This window comes from Leptonychotes weddellii, chromosome 14 (genome assembly GCF_054177405.1).
Source record: "Leptonychotes weddellii isolate Sample4059 chromosome 14, ASM5417740v2, whole genome shotgun sequence".
NCBI lineage: Eukaryota > Metazoa > Chordata > Mammalia > Carnivora > Phocidae > Leptonychotes > Leptonychotes weddellii.
Window position 1 is genome coordinate 9471316 of NC_138382.1, and position 11746 is coordinate 9483061.

Here is an 11746-nt window from a genome sequence, read left to right on the forward strand (position 1 = left end):
GGAACCCTCCTACACTGTTGGTGGGAATGCAAGCTGGTGCGGCCACTCTGGAAAACAGCATGGAGGTTCCTCAGAAAGTTGAAAATAGAGCTACCCTATGACCCAGCAATTGCACTACTGGGTATTTACCCCAAAGATACAAATGTAGTGATCCAAAGGGGCATGTGCACCCTGATGTTTATAGCAGCAATGTCCATAATAGCCAAACTATGGAAAGAGCCTAGATGTCCATCAACAGATGAATAGATAAAGAATGGATAAAGAAGATGAGAGAGAGAGAAAGAGAGAGAGAGAATGGAATATTATGCAGCCATCAAAAATGAAACCTTGCCATTTGCAACAACATGGATGGAACTAGAGGGTATTATGCTAAGCAAAATCAGTCAATCAGAGAAAGACAAGTATCATATGATCTCACTGATATGAGGAATTTGAGAAACAAGACAGAGTATCATAGGGGAAGGGAGGGAAAAATGAAACAAGACGAAACCAGAGAGGGAGACAAACCATAAGAGACTCTTAATCTCAGGAAACAAACAGGGTTGCTGGAGTGGAGGGGGGTGGGAGGGATGGGGTGGCTGAGGGATGGACATTGGGGAGGGTATGTGCTATGGTGAGCTCTGTGAATTGTGTAAGACTGATGAATCACAGACCTGTATCCCTGAAACAAATAATACCTTATATGTTAATAAAAAAAAAAGAAGTAGCATTCTAGAACTTCCAAGCTCAGTCCTCCGTCTGGGAAGCCAGCCACTGTGTAAGAAGTCTGAGCCCCCACCGGCTGAAAGGACCACATGTGGAGGCAGCTAGAAGTGCCCGATGTGTGAGGGAAGCCTTCTCGGACCTTCCTGTCCAGCCCAGCAGCCAGCAGCTAGCTGACTGCAGCCAAGGGAGTGACACTAGCCTATGCCCATGGCATAGAGAAATCATGGCAAGAGAAAATGGTAGTTGTTGGTGGTGATTAGTTTTGGGGTGGTTTGTTATTAGGCAATGGAGGACTGAAGCAATGGCTTAAAACAGCCACCGTGCATTATTTCTCACAAATCTCTGAGTTGGGGGCGGGGGTGGTTCTGTGGATGTGGACCAAGCCTGGCCAATCTCATTTGGACTTGCTTGTGCCTTTGCAGTCTCCTGAGGGCTTGCTGGTCAAGAATGGCCTCAGCTGCGGTGACTTATCTCTGTAGCACAAGGTCTTTCCTCCTTTTTTTTTTTTTAAAGATTTATTTATTAATATGAGAGAGAGAGAGAGAATGGGAGGAGGGGCAGAAGGAGAGAGAATCTCAAGCAGACTCCCTTCTGAGCGTGGAACCCAACTCGGGGCTCCATCTCACAACCCAGAAATCACGACATGAGTGGAAATCATTGAGTCAGACGCCTAACTGACTGAGCCCCCCAGGCTTTCATCCTTTAGTGGGCTTGTCCTCCTTGGCAGAATTCCAAGAACAAAAAGCAAAAATGCACAAACTTTTAAAAAAAGTTAAATTTCTTCAGAATAGTTTTAGATTCACAAAAGAATTGAAGGGAAGGTACGGAGATTTCCCGTATCTTCCCTGCCCCCCCCCACAGGCATAGCCTCCCCCACTTATCAACATCCTCCACCAGAGTGGTACCCTTGTTACAACTGGTGAATCTACTTTGACACATCATTATCAGCCAAACACCACAGTTGACATTAGGAATTGGTGCTGTATGTTTTATGGTTTGGGACAGATGTATAATGATAGCTATCTACCATTGAAGTATCACACAGAGTAGTTTCACTGCCTTAGAAATCCTCGGTGCTCTACCCATTCAAACCTCCCCACCCCCAACCCCTGGCGACCACTGATCTTTCTACTGTCTCCATAGGTTTGCCTTTCCCAGAATGCTGTATAATTGGAATCAAACAATATGTAACCTTTACAGACTGGCTTCTCTCACTCAGCAATATGTATTTAAGTTTCCTCTAGATCTTCTCATAGCCTGATAGCTCATTTCTTTTTCCCATTGAATAACATTCCAGGGTCTGGACATCCCAGTTCATTTATCTGTTCACCTACTAAAGAACACGTTGGTTACTTCCAAGTTTTGTCCAAATTATGAATAAAGCTGCTAAAAACTCTGTGTACAGGTTTTTGTATGGAATTAAGTCTTCAGCTCTTTTTGGCAAATATCAAGGAACATCACTGCCCGATCATATGGAGAGAGTCATGTTTCCTTTTGTAAGAAACTGTCAATTGTCTTTCAAAATAGCTCTACTGTTTTGCATTCCCACCAGCAATGAATGAGAGTTCTTGTTGCTCCACATCCTCACCAGTATTTGGTATTGTCAGCGTTCTGGATTTTGGAAATTCTAATAGGTATGGTGCACAAACGTTTTTCAAGCCTTCATTTACATCAAGTCTACTGACATTCTAATGGCCAAAGGTAATCATAGAGGTGAGCCTAGGGTGGGAGGGGATGACAAAATTAGAGACAAAGGACTTGGATAAAGGGAGGTCATTAATTGGGGCCATTAATGCTATCAAATCTACTATAAGGAATCTACACGTCTTTCTCATAGGGGAGCGTAAATAGCATTTTTAAGAAAATGGACTAAAATCTAGAATCAGAGAAGTCACATTTGAAATTAAGTAAAACGATTAGATGGGCACTTTCTAATTTCTATTTATTTTTCATTTTAATTTAAATTTTAGTTAACCTACAGTGCAATATTGATTTCAGGAGTAGAATTCAGTGATTCATCACTGATATATAAGAGCTGCACTTTCTAATTTTTAAATGTTTCCAGACTTTCTGGCCAAGTCACTATTGCTAGTAATATTGATCTTGTTTTATTTCCATTAGAGGATGACTTTCCCAAATTCCTGTTGATGTATATGTAGAGAGAGAACCGGGAAGAAAGAACAGGTCTTGTGGTATGATAACTATGTGGTCCCTTGTTCCAGGAATTAATTCACAGTAATGAGCATCTTAAGGCTCTTGGTAGAGTTCCTGAGAATCCTGTTTAATACGAGTTAGCTCTCTAAAAAGCCAGTGGGCAGTCTGCTTTGTGATTTGTCTCTGGAAACCTAAGGCTGTTGGCCCCATGCTTTACAGAAGGGAGTCAGTCAGTCTCTTAATGGGAAAGGAGGGCTGTGCGTACACACGTGTGCATGCTTCTGTATGTAATGTGCGTGACCCCCCAATCCACTGTGATTTAAGTTGGTTTTACCTGTTTTCGCCTCCCCTGCATTCCCAGGAGATACTGAAAACTGGCTTTGCATTTACACTTACCACTCTGGGAAGCAGATTTGTTTTCCACTCACTGGGTTTCAGATCGGCCAGAGGGGTGAGGAGCAGAGAGGGGGAGACTGGGATCATCATTCCCAGATCCCAGCCCGCCTGCTATTTACAGCGGTGTGGTGCTGCCCCCTACGCAGTGATTCACTCAAGGCAGATGAAGGGTTCTTGGATCTTTTCTTTCTCCGCCACCCCCTCTATCGACCCCAAATTGAACTTTGTTAATCCCGTGTTTCTTTTATTTATTGTTCAGGAATTGGGAGCTGTGTTCTGGCTCTTGGGCCACTTAATGTCTTTGGATCTCAGTTTTCTCTTCGGTAAAGGGAACAAGCTGAACTAGATGTGTGTTCCTGTTCTGAGCTTTGGAGAGTCTAGAATGCCAAGATAAAACCAGAACGAAGTCACAGGGTCCTAACATGTGATGCCTGAAAACTCACAGTAATGGCCAGACACATCTAGAAGAAGTAGGTTGGAAAAACAGTCCAAGAAATAACAGATATTTGCGTTACCAAGGGATTATTGCACTCTGATCGGAGCTGTTAATTAAACCATAACAAACTTACCCAAGGTGGAGGGTGGGAGGTACACAAAGATTTCAAAACCAGAAAGAGGTGTTCATTTGCTGAGAACTTAGGGAGTATCCTTTCAATCAGAAACTCATTGTGACTCACCAGGCCAGGGATATCTGAGGATAAGGACCATGAAGTGCTGTTCTTCCTCCAGCACAATGTATCCCACGTTTTACATCAGTGTGTTTGGTTGTTTTTTTTTTTATTAAAAAAAAAAAAGACAAGGACAAGGAAGGAAATGATGAAGGTGAGAAATACCACTTGCTTCCATTCATCTGGGAGAGATCCGGTAGGTACCTTTTCAGTTCCTTTTAAGTAAATTTGGCGATAGCTTGCAAGACAACATTTCCCCAAGAGTCCTTAGGTCTACCCCCTACCCTCTCCTCTCCCCCGCCATCACAGGAGATTGCAAGTGTCCCCGCGCCCATTCAGCGCCATCAAGACTTAGTCCCCTCTCCCATCACAGCCCATGCGCTCTGGACCTCTTGACGTCCCTCGGGCCTCCTCTCTCCCGTGACCCCTTCGCCAACCTACCCCTACCTGTTGGGTAGGTCTGACTTCCTGGGAACTCCTGCTGTCATCAGAAGGGGGCACGCCGTCGCCTCGGAATGCTAGCTGTCCCTTCCTAGTGGAGGGGGCACCTGTGCTTAAATGCGGGCTTCGCGGCCAGCAGAGTCCAGTGGGCAGGCGACCAGGCGCTGCAGAGTTCAGTGGCCTGAGGAAGGGAGGATGATGTCCTATCCCAACCACGGCTCTCTTTAGCGGGGCTGCAAGACTTCAGAACCACCGGGACGCCCTCGGCTAACCCTGGCGTCTAGGAGAAACCGGCCGAACCTCGTGGCCCGACCCAGCCCGGCTCTCCGCGTCCCCATGCCCCGCGTCCCCATGCCCCGACTCCGGCGCCCGGTCCGACTGCGGCGGAGGCTCCCGCCGCCGCCGCCGCTGCAGCTGCAAACCGGTCTGGCTTCCCTGCAGGGCGAGCGGGGATGGAAGCAAGGGGGTGGAGAGAAAAGGGGAAGAGCCTGGGCGGCCGGCGGGCGGGGCCTGCAGCCTCCCCGAGCCGCGGCGGCCGGCGCGCAGACTGCTCTCTCTGCGCCTCGCTCCGACTCAGGCGCGCACGGCGCCGGGACCCGCGCCCGAGCCCGAGCCCGAGCCCAGGGGCGCCGCTGCTCCTCCGCCCCCGGCCCCCGCTCTCCCCCGACGCGCTGCGCGGAGGCCGCGCCGGGCAGCGGAGCGCTGCGGCTGCTGGGGCTTTTCGGCTGCCGGGGCTTTTCGGCTGCCGCTCGCTGCTCCGTCTGGCCGGAGGACTGGCGGGGAAGGAAGGGGAAAGCGGGGACACACACACTCGCCGCGGCGCGCGCGCACTGCACACTCACAGCCGCGCGCCCCCGCCGAGGCGCGTCCCGGGCGAGTTTGGCCCCGCGGCTCCGGCCCGGCACCTGCCGGCTCCGCGCGCCGCGCCCCGCCCCCGCCCCCGCCCCGCCGACCCTCCGGCCCCCCGGCGCCTCCCGCCCCTCGCCGGCACAGATCTCCCGGCGCCGGGCGGGGGGAAGCAACTACATCCAGATAACTTGCAGACTGTGGCGCAACTGGTCTCGACAGCAGAGGCGCCCGAATGCTGCCCGGGTGAGGTAAGTTTCCTGCGCGTCCCCGGCCCCTCCTCCCTAGACCCTCCTCCAGGGCTGGGGTTCGGGGGCTCCGCGTCCTGAGGAACCCTGGAGGTCTCTACGCTCGCACTTTGTCCGCCTTGTGCTGGGGGTACGGTGGAGGGTTGCGTGTGGCCACCGAAGTGGGACCTTCATTCCGCTGGGGCCACGGCGGCGCGCTCCCCGCGAGCACTCAGCCGCTCGCTCACCACCCCGATCCCCCCCCCTTGGCCGCAGTGACCCTCGGGGACCTCTGTGGGTTCGCTGAAGCGGGAGCTCCCTCCCCATTTCAGGGGAACCAGCTGAGTTTGGCAGCAGCCGGAGAGCTCTCCCACCACCCTCCGCGGGCGATAAACAGAGGCGAACTTGTCAGTCGCCCCTGGGATCTCAAGAGGGGCTTGCGAGTCGGTGTTCTGGTCATTTCTGGCGCCGAAGCCGGATTGCACAGATGCGGTACGGTTCCAGCCTAAATGCAGCGGCTGACTTGTACGTTTCCCTCGGTTCTCTCCCCCAGCCCCGTCAACGTGACGCTCCAACAGCTGGGGCGGGGGGTGGGAGTGTGGGGGCCAGGAGAGGGAGAATGCCAGGGTTGATTCGTCAGGCCGGAGCCAAGAGTCGCCAAAACAGAAGACAACAAACGTCTGCTTATCTCTCATCTATGCAGATGAGCCTGTTGTATTTCTTATCCCCCACTTGCCTCTGGTGCCCGGCGTGGTTGGGTAGAAACCTGTTCCAGAGAAGTTGTTTGGATAGGCTGATGAATTCTTTCATCGGATCTACTGAAATCAGGGCTCTTAACAAGAAAATGCTAGTTACTCTGATGCTTTCTGAAGGCAGAGTGTTGCAGACCCCAAGCGCCACCCCCCAATTTTGCAGGACCTTTTCAGCCTCCCAGGGGCCCTCGCTCTAAGGCCAGTGACCCTTGAGAGACTGGTTGGGCCTCACAGTGTGTTAGTCTCCTGCAAGGAGAAAAAAAATCGGTCTCCCCATCTGCACTCCTGAGCATGGATTTCGGGAACCTCTCTTGCCCCTCTGGTGACAAGCATCCACTCAGACTTCTGTCTTCTGTGGAAAGGCTGAAGTGTTCTGCAGTTGTTGGGGAAAAGCCCAAGGGTTGGTTTCATTACTCCTCTAATGTGTGATGAAGTAAAATAGTGCTCATGGAAGCTTTAGTCAGAGCATTTCCAGCTGAGAGGAGGCCCTGGGAAAGAAATCTTTCTCAGCCAAGTCCATGCCAGTGGCACGTTGAGTAAGCATCATGCATGGTCTCTGTGCATTCTTGGTACAGGAATGGGAGCTGAGATTCGGAGCACCCAGGAGAAAGCTGTGAAATCTGAGACTCACGAATAATGACATCTTAGTTGAGAAAGAAAACTGTTCAGAACTGAATGATCAAACCACATTACATTTCTGTCCAAATTAAGGAGACTAGAGGGTCTCATACTAGAGTATCTCATAATAATACTTTGCACTTGAATCAGTGCCTTGTTATTTGTGAATGCTTTTCAGTGCTCTCAGTAAGTTCTGGCCATTTCCGAGGGAGGCAGGGCAAAGATTATTAACCACATACTCAGAGGAGGAACGTGAGGCTCACAGATGGAGGGACTTACCAAGGTCATAAGCGCCTGGACTTAGAGTCACAGGCACGTTCTCTGATATACTCCCACCCGACCCCCCCATCACTGCCCAGTGCTGGTTCTGTACTTGCGTACGGTTTCACAACGACCAGACTGCTTCTGCATTTATTGTGGTCTGCGCTGTCTCACTGTGAATCACTGTTCACATTTGACAGATGAGGAAACCGAGGTTTAGACAGGGATGGGAGTTTTCAGTGGTATCCTGTCTAAGCTAGTGAAGGTTACAAGACTAGAACCCAGAGCTCTTGATGCCCAGTCCGTGGCTTCGCAGATGATGCCATTGTCCCGCTTCTGATGGTGAGGAGGAGACGTGATGGATACTGCAATACCCTAGGGACTGTTATGCATGCCTGCTGGTGACCCGAGTTCTAGTTCTGGCACTCTATTTGGCTGTATGACCCCGGGGCCAAATCATATCACCTCTGAGCCTCAAGAGATAATGAATTATCTTTTTCTAGTTTCAGCGTTCTGTTTAGCTAATAATTTATTGCACCTGTCATTTACTCCCCCTTCCCCTTGACCCTGTCCCATTTAGTGAAGGGAAAACATTTCCAGGGCACTTTAGCTTAGCATCTATATTGTTTAGTGTTATTATTTGACTTGGAAATATCCCGATGGGCTGCATGTCAAGATTCACTTGAATATCCCAGTCAACTCATACCTTTATTTTTAGACTTGGGAGTTTGTGTATAGTAAGTACTCAATCTATCGCCATTGAGTGAAGGGGGTGAATGAAATCACTCATAAGGAAAACACATGCTGTAAAAAACAAAGCATCGCATCGTGTAAATTCCCAACATCTGCTGACCCGTCAGGTAATTTACCTACACGAGGTGTGCCTCTTGAAGCTGGCAGGTACTGGTATCTGTTACTGCTCTCCTTCCCAAACACCGCATATAAAGAAGAGCTTTTCTTTCTCCATGTAGACAATAGACTCATGTCATCTCTGTCATGCTCCTTTGCTTGCCTTCCCCTCCCTTAGTTGTTAGTATTGTGTAGCTGGCCGAAAGACACATTCCTAGAAATTGACTTGTGCCCTTTTATGAAAGAGTTAGTCTTGAGGTGGAGAAACCAACCACTTTTTTTTTTCCTTTGAGTAAATTTCAAGCAGCTGCTAATACTGGCTGGTGGTTTCAGAGAGGAAACCTAATTAACAAAACCGACCTAGTTTCTGTTCCCCTTGAAGGGTCCTCTTTCCGGCCCTCCTCCCCATATACACAAAAGTTGTGTTTTTATTTTCAGAAGAAGGATGACAAAGAAGTGGAATGGTTCTTAAATATTATTAACAGATCCAGCCATTGGGATTGAGGTATGTCTTTGTGATAAAGAAATTATATGTTAAATAGTTCAGAGACTTGCGTGCTTTATGGATAAGACAGCTGAGGCATAGAGAGGTGAATTGACTTGCTCAGGGTCACACAGAAGTTTAGCAGGAGGAGCAGGGCTAATGTGGAATTCTTAAGAAGGTTTATATTTAAGGTTTTGCTGGGAGTTCTATGGTGAAGGTGCATTTTGAGTTTTAGAAATCATAGAGGTTAACAGAAAACTTCTGCTTACTAGTACTTATTAGTGAAGTGGCATAATTTTAAATGATTTAGTATTTATATTTCTAAATGTTCTCATCCAAGCAGATACCATTAAAGAGAAAATGTATGTCTGTTTTCATTTACTCCCTATGATTCTCTTGACTTACTTACATCACCAGATTTAGAATTAATACTTTGTTCCAACCAGTGCTTGGGGAAAGGGAACTATTTGAATAGAAATACAAATGTATGGTAGTTTTCCAAGCTTCTCTCCCTGGTAAATAAAGCCAGAAGTCAAAGGTGGAACTGCCATACAGCTGGTAAAGTCAAAAACGTATACATTGCATTTGCATTTTGCTTGTACTTCAGTTAAATGGTGAGTCAGAACATTTGATATCCTGGGGGAAAGAATACATTTTTTTTTTTTTTTACTATGGCTAGAACCTTCATCAGCTACACTGTAAAATTCAAGTCCTGAATGTATTTGTTGCAGAAACGTGTTCTTTGTATCAAATCTATTAACTGGAGTTGGAGAGTCCTTTTCTTTAAGAAGCTGCCCAATTAGAACACTACATTATGAAGCTCACCTGTTCATTTGTGGACTTTTATATGGCCATGCTAAATGCCAGGCGAGTCAGAGAGGGAGGAAACCTAACCTTCTGTTTTAATATTTTTCTTTAAGGGGCGCCTGGGTGGCTCAGTCGGTTAAGCATCTGCATTCTGCTCAGGTCAGGCTCAGGTCATGATCCCAGGGTCCTGGGATGGAGCCCCACATGGGGTTCCCTGCTCAGCGGGGAGCCTGCTTCTCCCTCTCCCTCTGAACCTCCCCCCCCCACTCATGCTCTCTTGCATGCTCTCTCTCAAATAAATAAATAAGATCTTTGAAAAATATATTTTTTCTTTAAAAATAAAACAACCTCTAAACTTAATCTGATGAAATTTTTGAAATACTAGGTAGCAAACAGTTGACTGCCATTGATGAAGTCTTTAATTCAGCCAGGTTCCTTTCGGTGTGAAAGATGAGGCCGGAGAAAACAGGCTGGATTTTGGGTATTGCCTTCTTAGTTGTATCTACTTCTGTCTAGTTGTACCAGAGATGGATAGAGGAGGTGGTGACAGAGGAAAATTCAGGAACCCTACTCCAATGGGGTTACTCCTAGGGAATGTGGATTTCAAATACGGATAATAATTGGAACATGGTTCCATGTTTGCTCAGCAGGCAGCTCCTGGGCATTATTTTTAAGTCAAAACCCATACTTGAATGGGCAGCTCCCTGAAGGATGTGTTCCTCTTGTAGAAAGTCTTCTGTGTTGTTAATGGGACTGAATAAACAACAGGGGTGCAGCAGGTTTTGGGGAGTGAGTTCTTGACACTTGTGGGTGAGTTCTTGGCACTTGTTTTCTCTCAGGGTTTTAGAAAGTCACTTGTAATGTGGTGATGAACTGTAAGGCATTGAGTGGACAATATTGCTCCCACTAAAACTGGGCCTGTGTGTTTTTCAAGTGGAGGTTCTTCGGGCAAGGGTTGGACTTCCAAGCACCGGGGGGCCTAGAGAGTATGATTACCTTGAATTGGAACTAAAGTTATGGGACAAAAGACAGGATGATAAAGAATTTATTTTGTGGGCGCCTGGGTGGCTCAGTTGGTTAAGTGACTGCCTTCGGCTCAGGTCATGATCCTGGAGTCCCGGGATCGAGTCCCACATCGGGCTCCCTGCTCAGCAGGGGGTCTGCTTCTCCCTCTGCCCTCTTCCCTCTCGTGCTCTCTGTCTCTCATTCTCTCTCTCTCAAATAAATAAATAAAATCTTTTAAAAAAAAAATTTATTTTGTAAGAAAAAGGGAATACTGAAGCCTCTGCATCCAGGAATGCCGAGCAAGGGGTTTGGGAGGCAGATATCGTTCTAGCTAGCCATAAAAATCTATTTCTTTGCTTGATAGACTGGCACAAGGAATCCAGTAGATTCACCGTGTTGGGTAGTGGCTTTTCAACCTTTATTTAGTATTTTTTTAAGATTCTTTTCATTTATTTGACAGAGACAGACACAGTGAGAGAGGGAGCACAAGCAGGGGGAGTGGGAGAGGGAGAAGCAGACTCCCCGCTGATCAGGGAGCCCGATGCGGGGCTCGATCCCAGGACCCTGGGACCATGACCTGAGCCGAAGGCAGACGCTTAACGACTGAGCCACCCAGGCGCCCCGGTTTTCAACATTTAATACATACTTTCTTTCCTTTTTCAACCATGCCCACCATCATGACTCTGGATCTTTGGGCATAACAATTTTTGATTAAGAAAGGAAACAAAACAACAGCAATGTAGTAGTAAGCATATCCTAGGTGTTTCGCTAACAGTTGTCAGTGGGAAAGGTTAAGCATCGTGTTTTGTTTATCTTTGTATTCTTGGAACTTAGCACTATGCCTGGCAAATGGTAGGGATTTAATAAATGTGTACTGAACAATTTATGCATTCAAACAAATACCACTCTTCAAAACTCAGGGACGTTTCATAATTATGCTAATGATTTTATTATTTTTCGGACCATTTTAGAAATGCCAGTAGTTTCAATTGTTGGCTTGTGGTCCTTCATCTTTCATCATAAATAGGGTTCATTCACCAGACCTCCAGCCTTTTTTTAACCAGCATGCCTACAAATGATCTTTTTTTTTTTTTTTTACCTCTTCCGTAACAGAAATAATAATCTGAGTATAAAATGTGTTATTCCTTTTATTATTTATAGGCATCAGATAAACATATTTTTAAAGCACTCGGAGTGGCTTAGTGTTGTGAGTTTGGCTCAGGAACACAGACAGGAATGGACTTTAAGCTTCTCTAAGTTAATCAGTTTAAGTGTCGCCTCCTCTGGGGACCGTGGCCTTCTCTCATCATCTAACCTAAAGAGAATCTTCTTCGTATGTTTTCTTTACTTACCACAGTGGATACTTACACATGTTTCTTTACTATACACACTGGATGCTTATACTTATGGGTCCTCCCAGGACCTTGTTTTCCTTTCACCTCTGCCCCAACTCACATCTAACTCTAGAAACTCCTTGAGGGCAGAAGCCATGGTTCTTTCACACTGTTGTTCAAGTGTTTAGTACAGAGTAGG

At 47.3% G+C, this 11746-nt stretch overlaps 1 protein-coding gene and 1 long non-coding RNA gene across 2 annotated transcripts in view; one reads left to right on the plus strand and one right to left on the minus strand.

The window, feature by feature from the left end:
- The window catches only part of LOC115945032 (uncharacterized), a 65984-nt gene extending 61208 nt beyond the window's left edge, over positions 1–4776 (minus strand). Inside the window, exon 1 of the long non-coding RNA XR_004079518.2 lies at positions 4371–4776. This is a non-coding gene — a long non-coding RNA (uncharacterized LOC115945032). The remainder of the gene's footprint in view (positions 1–4370) is intronic.
- Positions 4777–5122: 346 nt separating this feature from the next.
- PIP5K1B (phosphatidylinositol-4-phosphate 5-kinase type 1 beta) overlaps positions 5123–11746 on the plus strand; it is a 257277-nt gene continuing 250653 nt past the window's right edge. Inside the window, exon 1 of the mRNA XM_081804060.1 lies at positions 5123–5461. The gene's annotated coding sequence lies outside the window, so the exon portion shown is untranslated. The remainder of the gene's footprint in view (positions 5462–11746) is intronic.